Raw genomic sequence first — 13,264 nt, forward strand, 5'->3', positions numbered from 1 at the left:
CTCGGCTCCTGTGCTTCTGCCTGGTCCACTTGGCTGGGCCTTCTTGGCTCTGAGCCCTTGTGTCCTGTTCTCTTTGGGCCAGCTTTCCAACTGCTGCTCCCTGACCTTCCCTGGAAGGCCTGGGCAGTTCAGGTTGTTGTTTAGTCGTGTCCGCCTCTTCGTGACCCCCTGGACCAGAGCACGCCAGGCACTCCTGTCTCCCACTGCTTCCCGCAGTTTGGTCAAGCTTTGAGAACACTGTCCACCCATCTTGTCCTCTGTCGTCCCCTTCTCCTTGTGCCCCCCATCTTTCCCAACATCAGGGTCTTTTCCAGGGAGTCTTCTCTTCTCATGAGGTGGCCAAAGTCTTGGAGCCTCAGCTTCAGGATCTGTCCTTCCAGTGAGCACTCAGGGCTGATTTCCTTCAGAATGGAGAGGTTTGATCTTCTTGCAGACCATGGGACCCTCAAGAGTCTCCTCCAGCACCAGAATTCAAAAGCATTCATTCTTCGGTGATCAGCCTTCTTTATGGTCCAGCTCTCACTTCCATGCATTACTACTGGGAAAACCATGGCTTTAACTATACGGACCTTTGTTGGCAAGGTGATGTCTCTGCTTTTTAAGATGCTGTCTTGGTTTGTCATTGCTTTTCTCCCAAGGAGCAGGCGTCTTTTAATTTCGTGACTGCTGTCACCATCTGCAGTGATCATGGAGCCCAAGAAAGTAAAATCTCTCACTGCCTCCATTTCTTCTCCTTCTATTTGCCAGGAGGTGATGGGACCAGTGGCCATGATCTTCGTTTTTTTGATGTTGAGCTTCAGACCATATTTTGCGCTCTCCTCTTTCACCCTCGTTAAAAGGTTCTTTCATTCCTCCTCACTTTCTGCAATTCAGGTGCAGAGGCCTTATCGCCTGGAGGTCGAGGAACGCTCATCCTCCTCCAGGTCGTCCTTGGGATTCTGCCTCTGGTGAAGGGAGTTGGCCGGGGGGGGGGGTGGCCTGGCTGCCTGCTGGGTTGGTCTCTCCAGGGGCTCAGCGAGGGCAGGAGAAGAGGGCTGGCTGCCACAATGGCCACCCTCCAAGCTTGGAGGCAGCAATGCTTCTGAATATTGCAGGAGGAGAGAGCTCATGTGCTCAGATCCTGCTGGCAGGTTTCTCTTGGGGGGGGGGAGTTAAGGGGGATCCAGGTGCCCCAGCTGTGTATCGCAGAGGGTTGGACTAGATGACTCTAGGTGTCCCTTCCAAATCTACAATTCTAGGATTCTAAGATTCTGGCCTAGATGGACCAAGGGCCTGATGCAGCAGACTCGCCTTATGAGACTCTTGGGGCTGAGGAGCCCAGCAAGGCCCCCCTGGCCCTTGAGAGCCCCATGTGCCCAAGAGAATTCTCCCTGCCTGGGAGCAGGCTGCCCCCCTGCCCAGGGCTTGGCACCAGGAGGGGAGTCTTCTTAGCCACCCCCTCCTGGCTCCCCTCTGGGGCAGCACTGAAAGGTTCCAGCCAGACACAGTGACCACAGCCAGGGCAATTCCAGGCCCCCCTGCTTGGGAAAAGCCCCAGCCACTCTCAGGGGGCAGATTCTGGGGGTGCCTGTAGGAGGTTTGAATCCAGGGCCCAGAGGGAAGTGGTGGGCTCCTCTCCCGTAGACTCCAGTGGATGTCGGATGGGGAAGAAGAACCTTCTATTATGTCCCTTCATCTTGCAATAAAATAAATGGCCCTGTAATATGTCACATGTGTGAAATGTGGACAGCTCAGTTGTTGAGAACGTGGTGCTGATAATGCCAAGGTTGCGGGTTTGATTCTCATATGAGGCAGCTTCATATTCCTGCCTTGTGGGGGTTGGACTAGATGATCCTTACGGTCCCTCCCAACTCTACCATTCTATGAGAGAAGGGGGAGGTGTGTTCCTTCGTTCCCCGAGGGGGGGGGGCAAATTTGTCCAGAAGCTGTCCAGAAGCTGTCCTGTCCCCGTTCAATGCAGAGGATATTCCATATATATATATATATATATATATATATATATATACACACACACACACACACACACACACACACACACACATTTTTAACATACCATTTTCAAATAATTAAGCATATTTTCCCCTCTTACACAATTTTTTTGGACTTCCATCAATCACATCTGAAAATTTTCCAATTTATTCACTTAATATACATTTCTTACTATCACTATTACCTTTAAAATCTCATAACTAATCTCTTTTCTTTCTCTATTTTGCAATATTTCATATATTTCTCCTTACAAAACTTCTTGTAATCCTGCTAGCATAATATGTTGATTACAGTTGCTCTTCAAATAGTTCATACATTTCTTCCAATCTTCTGTGAATCTCTGGCCCCGCCGGTTTCTAATCCTTCCAATCATTTTGTCTAATTCTGCGTAGTCCATTAATCAACGCAGAGGATATTCCAGACCGGGAGGGCACTGCCTGAATGCCCAGAACCAGCCAAGGACTTGCTTCAGAAGGCATGGCAACACTCACAAGGGTTCAGCAGCCGCGTTGCTTGCCTCAAACAGCCCAGCGTTGCCCCTCCAAGCTTCAGCCTATGTGTGACCCCCAGAGGCCCCTTGGCAGCAATGCCTCCTCTCCCTCCCTCGGCAAAGGGAGCCAGCGGGTCACCCCCTCCCCCACCTGGGCAACCACAAAAATGTCCTCTGGAACCTAATATGCCGGCCTTTGTTCTCTCCCCAGTGAGAGAGCCCTAGTATTTGGCTTTCCCTGCTGCCTTTATCTTAGGTCAACAGAGGGGCTGAGGGCTACGCCTCCCTCTCTGGTTCCTCAAGTGCTTTTCTCTTTCTGTTGCCCTGCAAAACAGCCGCCAGCTGCTGCCACCCTGGAGAAACTGGACTGCCCCCCCCCCATCAGATGGCAGGAACCCCATCACTGCTCAAATCATTCTTCCATTCCTGGGGGGGGGGGTTATGGAGATCGCAGAATCACAGAGTTGGATCATCTTCTTGAACCCCCTACAATGCCCAACGCGGGGCTCAAAGCCATGGCCCCGAGATGATGGGCAGCAGTCCCCTCCCTCCGGCCGCTGATCTTTGCAGGAGCCCCAGAGGAGATGGGAGAGTGCCCCCCCCCCCAGAAAGGCAAGCCCCCTTCCCTCTCCTTTTTCCATGCGCTTGGCTCAGAAGAGGCAGCCTTGAGAACCTTGAGGAGCTGAAGCAGGTGGCCAAAGCCCCACATCCCATTGTTGTCCTGGGGGGTAGGCTCTGGAGGGAGCTCCTCCCCAGATGGAAGGCTCTTTCAAGGGCTGCGCAAGGCTGCGAGTGCCTGGGGGCCTGCTCCTCAGTTAAACTGTTGGGCACACACTTGGCAAGACGCCTGCTGGCACAGCTCCCAACGTGGCAGAGCCCAAGTGTCCGCTTTGAGAGTGACAGATCTGTCCTCCCAGCCTGGCAGGGTCTGTGAGCCTCAACCGAACCCCATGAGAACATGCACACACACAAAAAAACACACACAGTTCTGGTTGGCCCGTGCTAGCTCTTTGCACGTGCCCAGAGGGCTTCTGGCTGGCACGTCCTACTGCGGCTTCTTGGCAGTTGTATCTGCAGGTGGGGTGCCCAGGTAGCTTCTCCCTATAGCTCTTCTCTGCCACGTACTGCGGTAAAGAAGAATAGGCAAAAGAGGTGCTTGAGTCACAGACGGAACAAGGAACTGGATTTTAGACAAAAGGTGTCAGGCAACTGGCTGGCACAGAAATAATCGCTCCTTCCTTCACTCACCCAGCTAGTTTTGACCTTGTGTGTTTGTTTGTGTGTGTTAGGGGGGCCCTGCTATGTCTCCCCTGCCAATAGGTTCTGCTCTTCCCAGGGCAGGTGATAATCCGCCACCTTCTTGCTTCGTGCTGCATCCAGGGAGCAGGGCACTGTGGGGCCGGACCCTCCCTCTTGCTCCAGGCCCTCCCTCCGGGCACAGCCCCTCTACCAGCGAAGCCTGGCATAGCCGCTTCCCAGCTTGCTTTCTGGTGGGGCTGAGCACTAAACTGGGGTGTATGCTTCCCTTCTGGTCTTTTGCACCTTCTCTGCCTCCCCCCCCCCACCTGCTGGAAATCGAAGCCCCTGCATGGACCTGGCAGCTGAGACCACAACCATGAGGCTGGGGAGATCCTGCCCCCTCTGCCCTCCAGTCTGGTTGGGTTCTCTGCTGTTGGTCCCAGACCAGTGGTTATTTGGGGGACTTTGGGCTAAACATCAGGAATTGCCTTCAGGTGTCTTCTAAAAGTCTGGTAGTTGTTCTTCTCTTTGACATCTGGTGGGAGGGTGTTCCACAGGGAAGGCGCCACTACCAATAAGGCCCTCTGCCTGGTTCCCTGTAACTTGGCTTATCGCAGTGAGGGAACCACCAGAAGGCCCTCGGCGCTGGACCTCAGTGTCTGGGCTGAACGATGGGGGTGGAGACGCTCCTTCGGGTTGTTACGGAAAAATTCCGGGTGCTGAGTTTCCTTGCCACCCGGCTCGTCGGACAATGTCCGCGGGTCCTAGCGGAAAATGAGTTCAGCCGGAGACAGGAGCAATGAACGGAGATCCCAAGTTTATTGCGCAACAGGTTCAATAAATGGCATTGAACCCCGAGAGTGGGGCGACATAAACTTTTAAAGGTTCCCTCCAGGTCCCAGAATACAGTGCAGAAAACGTCACATATACATCATAAAGAGGTGGGGTTACACGGATCAGCAGTACAAGAAATTGGGTGGTGGTTTACACAAATCAAGGTGGGGGCTACAGAGATCAGCAGTATAATAAGGTAGGCAGAACAGAGATCAGCAGTATAATAAGGTAGGCAGAGCAGAGATCAGCAGTATAATAAGGTAGGCAGAGCAGAGATCAGCAGTATAATAAGGTAGGCAGAGCAGGGATTGCCTGGAGTGGTAGAGATATGCATAAACGTTTCCTGAGTACAGGTGATGGCAAGACAATGGCATAGCCATGCATCGCCCATTATCTGGTATTGTCCGGAGGAAGGGCTTGGCTGGACCATCCGACAGGATTAGGTTTCCCTGAGTACGTGACCTGTCGGTTCGAGGATTATGGCGCCGAGGGTAGCATCATGGAGTCCGGAGGGAATTGAGTAGAATAACATTAAAATGGAGAAGATCGAAGCTTTGGCTGATTTTATATGATTTTCCGAAGTTTTCGGCTTCTTGCCGGTCAAGTGTATATTGTAAATTGAGAGCGGAAACAAATGGATACAATGTAACAGGAGTTTGACAGTTTTACGAGGTCGCTAGTTTCGGATCCATTGTTGTAGCAGTGGGGGGCCGTCAACACCTTGTCAGGAGGTTAAATGAGGCGTGCAAGAGCTCCCTGAGCTAGCTCCTGCAGGGGAATGCACGTTCCTGATTGGCTAAAACGCGGCCATTATGGTCAATGGGGAAACAGTATGATACGGTCTACTCATTAGAAATAGGGGAAACAAGGCTCAAGCGGAGGCTGTATATAGAAGGAGAGATATATAAGGAAAAGATATTATCTATAAAGTGGGGGTATAGTGTGGTGCTTGTGCAACAGTGTGGGGGTTCAGGAGTCACGGCAGAGCTGGGTGCCACCGAGGTCATCGCCCCGGGCCCCGTAGTCACACGGAGGAGGGGTGAGGAAAGGTCCCCCCCCCCTCCTTCCGTATCAGTCCCCCATTCGGAGATAGATTTGCATTAAAGTTCTGTAAGAACTTGCAAATCCTTTCTCCGCACCCTATACCCCCGTGATTTCGTACTCCCCTTCCCCTAGGTGTCTCATTCGTACATATTCAGGGAATATAGAGGCACTGTGGGAGCGGGAATAAGCTCGGATAGGAAGAGGGGTGGATTGAGTAGGACAGCGGAGGAGAGAGCAACAAGGAGAGACACAGTGTATAGTACAGCAGAGCATTGAGGCACAAAGGATAATAATAAGGGCAGTGAGCAGTATCACCTTGAGTAACTGTCGGAGCCATCCGAGCTTAGGCAACCATCCCCACAAGTCTATGTCGGATAGACCCTCATGTCGTATCTCATTTAGTTTTCCTGCCAGCTCGTGGATATTGTTCAAATGTCCGGTAATATTCAAAGTCTGATCAGTCACATATGTACAACACTCAGTGCCTATTAGGGCACAGGTCCCTCCTTGACTGGACAGGAGAAAGTCCGTCGCAATCCTGGTCTGCAAACTAAGTTGTCTCACCTCTGACAGCTCCGACATCAGAGAGTCGGTGATTTGGGTTGCCTCTTGCATGAATTTCAGAAGGATGTCGGTAAGCCGGAGGATGTCCACATGATTAGAGCCGGCCCCATAGGCAGGGAAGAGTGCCCGACCGACAGTCTCTCCGTTGGCGGCGACATCGGATAAGTCCGACAGTCCCTTTTGTTCTCTTTTATTTCTCTGCCTCCCAGGGGGTAGGTGTGGGACTACTCTAATGCCGGGGACAATGTATCCTACGAAGCAAGATCCTGACATATGAGGGCTTACCCAGGTATATGCGCGATGGCCACATACCCAAAACAGGCCGCTGAGGTAAGACTCCATCCTCCCGGAGGCAAAAGCTCGGAGCAACATGGAGTCGGTGGGCTGAGGTAGCCAGGTAGGTGGGTGTCCGATGACAGTGGCCCAAGCAAGGGTGAGATTTTGGAAGGTGTGGGACCCAGTCACATCGGTAAGAGTGACGTGACCAGTGGGCAAAAGTTCCAAGTTGGAGGGGCAGGTACTGGACCCAATGAAAGTTCCCTCTCCTGTGAAAATGCGGCAAAGGGGCCCTTTTGTAGAGCCAGTGAGGTAGAGGTATTGGTGGGTCAAGTTCAAGGCCGTTAAATTCCAAGAGGTGACATCTCCGGATCGGAACTGTTCAGTGGTCACGGGTACAGGAACAAGGGGGAGACTTTGTTGGAGGTGGCTGGGTGCATGTGCGCATATCCAGCATTCAGGATAGGGTGCCTCTTTAGCCACCTGGCCCAAGAGTTTGATGTAAGAGTTCTGTTCCCAAGAGGAGAGGAGGTCTTCCCCTGGGAGGGAGGGATCGTTGCCGAGCTGACGGGGTGCCGTGCCGAGTGGATGAAGAGGGTCCGTGGTATTAAGGAGTCGCCTATCCTTGGCTACGCCCCCGCATCTCAAAGGTCCAACGTGATCCCAAGTGGGAGAGCGTGAGGGATGTACCGGATGATACCATCCTTCTAAATATTCTGCCCCTCTCCAGTCGTGGACGACTCCAAGATTCCAGAGGCAACAGAACCCTCTCAAGCAAAGTCCTTGTAGTTGGGGTTTCTGGGGTTCTGGAGTCATGGAGAGACATTGGAACCCGAAAATTAGGTTGTCAGAGGGGTCTGTTGTGTCGGTGTAGGACGATGTGGCCCCCCCTTTTGTGACTTCAGTCCAATTTGGGTTCCTTGAGACTTCTCCGTTGCTATAAAGAAAATGGGTCCCGTTCTTACAACTAAGGCGGTAGTAGGAGCGGTCAAGGGTGACTGTTGCCGACCCAATCCGGTGTAGGCGTCCATCTCTGATGAAAAGTTCCCAGTACTCGTTGCCAGTTAATCGGGGCACAAGGGAATGGCGTAGCAATGTCCGAGACTCAGGGAGGCAGAAATCAAAGTCCCCCATTCGGTCCGGGTTTGACTTCCCGCCGGTTTCGACTCGATGATAGCCTAAAAGGTGGTAATCCGTAGTTAATCCGGTGCAATGGTCCGTTGGTGTGACTGAGGATTGAGTCAAAGTCCCGTAATCAAGGAAGAGGAAGAAGAAATACATGATCAGAGTCTGGGGACAGCAAGGCATGATCGAAGAGAAGAAATTATAAAGTGTGCTAATCACGGAGTCGTCAGGGCGTGCCGTCAAAGAAGCTGTCTAAGGTGTGCCGTTAATAGGGTTATCGAAGGTACGCTGTCAAAGACGCTGTCAAAGCGAGCTGTCAAGCGCGCTGTCAGAGGTGTACTGTCAAAGGCGCTCTGTCAGAGGAGCCGTCAAAGCTAGCTGTCAAGGCGCGCTGTCAAGGCGCGCTGTCAAAGGCGCGCTGTCAAAGGCGCGCTGTCAAAGGCGTGCTGTCAAAGGAGCTGTCAAAGGCGGTGTCCAAGCAGCTGTCAGAGGAGCTGTCAAAAGAGCTGTCAAAGGCGCGCTGTCAGAGGAGCCGTCAAAGCTAGCTGTCAAGGCGCGCTGTCAAAGGCGCGCTGTCAAAGGCGCGCTGTCAGAGGCGCGCTGTCAGAGGAGCTGTCAAAGCTAGCTGTCAAAGGCGCGCTGTCAAAGGCGCGCTGTCAAAGGAGCTGTCAAAGAGCTGTCAAAGGCGCGCTGTCAAAGGCGCGCTGTCAAAGGAGCTGTCAAAGGCGCGCTGTCAAAGGCGCGCTTTAAGCGTAGTTTGATGGCCCTGGGATCTGGGATGATCTCAGACGTCCAGATGGGTGGATCTGTGCTCGATCCGGTCTGTTGGGCCCGATTCTGGCCCCGGTCTGCTGGTCCGGTCTGTTGGGCCCGATTTTGGCCCCGATCTGCTGGTCCGGTCTGTTGGGCCCGATTCTGGCCCCGATCTGCTGGTCCGGTCTGTTGGGCCCGATTCTGGCCCCGATCTGCTGGTCCGGTCTGTTGGTCGTCGTTGTCGTCGATATATGAGGTTGGTGGAGTAGGAGGGGTCGAAAAAGTGAAGTCCTCGCCGAGGTCTCCCTCCGTCTCTTGAGGGGGGGGCGTCGACTTACACCTGGTATGGTGTAACCATGAGTGCTTCTCACCTATTTTCACGGCGGTTGGCGATGTGAGGAGAATTTGGTAGGGACCTTCCCACGCTGGCTGAAGGAGTGCCCTCTGATAGACTTTGACAAGGATCCAATCGCCTGGTTTGAAGGAGTGTGCCTGGACGTCGGTGGGTAGATTTTGTCCTTCGATGGCCGCGTAGTGGTGGAGACGTTGAAGCTGTGTCTGGAGCTGAATGACATAATTAGTGAGTTCTGCTTCCCCCAGTTCAAGTTCTGAGAGGGGAAACAGAGTGTTGTAAATGGGAGGGGGTCTCCCAAATAGGAGTTCGTATGGGGATAGTTTCAATGGTCCAGTTGGGGCACTTCGTATGTTATGGAGAACTAGTGGAAGGGCATTTACCCATTTTAGTCCAGTGAGTTTGCAGAGCTTTCCTAGTTGTGTTTTGATTTCTTGGTTCATGCGCTCTACTTGGCCGGAAGATTGTGGGTGATAGGGCGTATGAAGGTCCCATTTTATTTGTAAGGCCTTGGCCACTAATTGTACTATTTGAGCGGTGAAATGAGTTCCTCTGTCACTGTCTAGTCGACGGGGAACCCCAAATCGGGGAATAATGTCGTGTAGGAGGGCTCTGGCCACTACAGAGGCGGTAGGTTTTCTACAGGGGAATCCCTCTACCCAGGAGGAGAGTTTATCCACTATGATCAGAGCGTGTTTGAAACCCTGACAGTGCGGTAAGTCAATAAAATCCAGCTGTAGACTTTCAAAGGGAACGAATGCCCACAGTCTGGCTCCTGGTGGTGCTCTAGGTTGTCGTTTGGGATTAAAGGAGCTACAGGTAACACAGTTCTTTGACGCTGCTGTGGCCGCTACCGCAAGTCCAGGAGCGTACCAGGATCTTTTAACGTGCTCTATCAGTCTCCCTTTTCCCCAGTGTGTACGTTGATGGAGGACCCTCACCAATTTTGGAACCCAAGCTTTTGGAAGGACAGTCCTTCCGTCGGGGAGAGTCCAAACGTCATTTTGTTCGATCGCACCCACAGAACGCCAGAGAGTCTTTTCCTCCTCGGGGGCTTCTTTGTAAATTTGTGTGGGATCAATATGAAGTGGGATTTGCAAGGCTTGAAATTCCGATTCATTGTTTGGGAGGCGGAGCGCGGCTGATTGGGCTGCCTTATCAGCTCGCCTGTTACCCCTTGAGACGGGGTCTCTACCCCGGGTATGCGCTTTGCAATGGACTACTGCGATTGCGGTAGGTAGATGGATAGCGGTCAGTAGTCTCTCTACTAAAGCGGAATGTGAAATTTTGGAGCCTGCAGCGGTTAAGAAGCCTCTTTGTAACCAAATCTGGCCAGTTGTATGGACTAGTCCGAAACAGTACTTACTGTCCGTGTAGATTGTAGTTCGCTTGCCTTCACTGATCTCGCAGGCCCGTATGAGCGCTATTAGTTCTGCAGCTTGGGCGCTATATTGTGGGTTTATCGGATTTGATTCTATTACTTCGAAGTCGGTGACTACAGCATATCCTGTTTTCCTTTCCCCGTCCACAACCTTTGAACTGCCGTCTGTATAAAGTATTAAATCTGGGTTTTCTAATGGTAGGTGGTCTAGGTCTTCTCTGGGTTTCTCGGCTTGACGGACTATGGTGGCGCAGTCATGGTGTGGGGTTCCATCATCAGGGAGAGGGAGGAGGGTGGCTGGGTTGAGGGAGTTAACCCTCTTTATAGTGACATTTGATGGGGTCAATAGAAGGGCCTCATACTTGTTTAATCGAGAGTTTGAAAAGTGATGGCTGCCTCTGAGGGTTAATAGGGTGGAGACGGAATGGGGCACATGGATGATGATTTCATGTCCCAGAACCGTTTCCTGAGCCTTTTCGAGGAGGACCGCTGCGGCAGCTATGGCTCTTAGGCAGCTTACTGCGCCTTTCGCGGTGGTGTCTAATTGAAGACTGTAATATGCTATAGGTCTCTCTTGGTCTCGGAAAGACTGTGTCAATACCCCGGAAGCTACTCCCATTTGCTCATGGATAAACAAGTTAAATGGGATCCTGTAGTCGGGTAAGCCTAGCGCAGGGGCAGATCTTAGTTCTCGCTTTAAACGTTCAAAAGATTTGTATGCGTCTTCCTCCCAAACTAGGGTGTCTGGATGATCTTGGCGGGTCATAGCGGAGAGGGGTTTTGTTATTTCGCTGTATCCCGCGATCCAGGCTCTGCAGAAGCCAGCCATACCTAAAAATCCCCGAAGTTGTCGTTTAGTTTTTGGAAGGGGAATCTTAGTGACTGCTTCTATTCTATCGGTCGCTAAGCTTCGGGTGCCTACTCCTAGGATATGCCCGAGGTACTTTACTTCTTGCTTGCAGTATTGCAACTTTTTTGGTGACACCTTATGTCCTTTTCTGGCTAGTTCTGCAAGGAGATGTTTGGTGTCTATCTTACATGCTTCCTCACTGGTGGAACAGAGAAGGAGGTCATCCACGTAAAGCAAGAGGGCGGAGTTTGCAGGGAGCTGGACATCCTGTAAATCTTGGTGCAAGATGGCCGAAAATATTGCAGGTGATTCCACGTATCCCTGAGGTAACCTCGTCCAGGTTAATTGACTGGGTCCCCAGGTAAAGGCGAAAAGAAATTGGCTGGCTGGGTCCAGGGGGATACTAAAGAAGGCGGAGCACAAGTCTGCGGCAGTGTACCATTTGGTTTCTGCTGGAATGGCGTTCAAGAGGGAATTGGGATTGCCGACTACTGGATGGCGGGGTATTACAAATTGATTCACCAGTCTCAGATCCTGGACAAAACGGTACCGGACTGGGGCCCCTTCTGTCGATGGTTTCTTTACTGGGAGTACTGGGGTATTACAAGGGGATGCGCAAGGGATTAGGATGCCCTTCTCGAGGAAGTCCTCTATCATAGGAGTTAGTCCCTCTATGGCTTCTTTAGGTAGGGGATATTGCTTTGTGCATGGAAAGGGTAGGTCTGTTCTATAGACGATTTTGACTGGGGCTGCCGACAACAAAAGACCTACTGAAGTTGACTCAGTGCCCCATAGAGAAGAGGGCAATTCATTTTCCAGTTCTGGAGGGAGTTCCGGGAACTGCCTGTCTGTTTTGGCCTCTTCAATTATTCCCTGGAAGGCGGGGATGGATTCCTCTGGCATATGTAAGTAGATGCCTTCCTCAGAACATTTAATGGTGGCATTTAATTTGCAAAGTAGGTCCCTTCCTAAGAGGTTCACCGGGCTGTTGGTTAAAAGGAAGGTATGTTCCGCTAGTAGGGGTCCGAGGGTAACTTTAGTCGGACGCGATAGCGGGCAAGTGCGGGGTATCCCATCCAGACCCATGACTTTTCTGGTCTCCGGACTTGGTTCCAGGTGGCTATCCGTTAAGGTGGAGTAAGTGGCTCCTGTGTCCAATAAACATTGATATGGATGGCCATCTATCTCAATGGTACAGAATGGTTCTTCGGAGGATAACGTTAAGATTGGGCAGATAGTTTGGGTTTGGTTGGGATCCCCTTCTAATTGTCAATAACTCCCTTGATCGTCCGGAGGGGGTTGGTTAGGGGGGTGTAAGGGAGGTGCTGTAGCGTTGGCCCACGGGCGGGCGGATGGAGTGATCGCGGGCATTTGAGCCTTTGGTCCTGGTAAGGGTCTTTGGGTTTGAGCAGGTATAGTTGGAGGTGGCGGTGGTTTGTGGGGGACAGAGGCTGGCTGAGGGTTGTAAGTGATGGGCGGTGGTTTTCCATATCCATAGGTTGCGTTTGGATGTGGTGTCCCGTAGATCGTGTTATTGAGGTAGGGGCAAAATCGTCTAATATGTCCTTCTTCTTGGCAATAAAAGCATCCGGTGGTGGTAGGTCCCCAAGGCCTATGGGGATTGGGGTTTCCTCCTCCTCGGATTCCCCTCCCTCGGTTGAAGCCCCTGCCCCTACTAGGGTTTAACTCCATACTAAGGGCTAGGACTTGTTCGGTTTCGGGTTTGGGGTCCCTTTTCTTCCTCTCATCTCGTGAGTTATAGACTGATTTAGCGATGGAGAGGATTTCGCTGATACTTTTCCCATCGTATCCTATCTGCAAATTTAAGGCTTTTCTAATATCGGGACAGGCTTGATCTTTAAAGAAGCCTTTCACTATGACTTCGTGCTGAGAGTTCTCTGGATCAATTCCTCCCCAGGTCTTAATGGCGGATACAAGTCTCGTATAGTAGTCGGACGGGTGTTCATTTGCTCCTTGTAGCACAGTCTGGACTTTCGTCCAGTTAACGGTGCGTTGTCCGGCGGCCTTGATGCCGTCTAAGATTGCCTTTTTAAACAAATTTAAGCACCAGATTCCGTTTGTGGTATTATAATCCCATGTCGGTTCGGTGCGCAAGCATTGGGCTGTGAGCGCCGCTAACCCTACCGGGCGTCCTGTCTGATAATCCGGGAGTTCAATCATTTCTCCGGCTTTGGCTAAAATATCTGCCTTCTCAGCCTCGTTGAAAAGTGCGTTCAGGAGAACGTGAACGTCTGGCCAGGTCGGCTTATGGGTTGAAAATATTGCGCTGACCTGACGGTGACATTTATCTGGGTCGTCCCTCAATGATGGCATTTGGTTCGACCAAGTTACCAGGTCTGCCGTATA

General features: G+C 51.8%; 1 protein-coding gene across 1 annotated transcript in view; it reads left to right on the forward strand.

Moving 5' to 3' along the window:
* LOC307203149 (coronin-7-like) overlaps window positions 1-13,264 on the forward strand; it is a 124,519-nt gene that overhangs the window by 82,082 nt on the left and 29,173 nt on the right. The window lies entirely within an intron of this gene.

The sequence above is a fragment of the Podarcis cretensis genome, assembly GCF_951804945.1.
Source record: "Podarcis cretensis genome assembly, chromosome: 14".
NCBI lineage: Eukaryota > Metazoa > Chordata > Lepidosauria > Squamata > Lacertidae > Podarcis > Podarcis cretensis.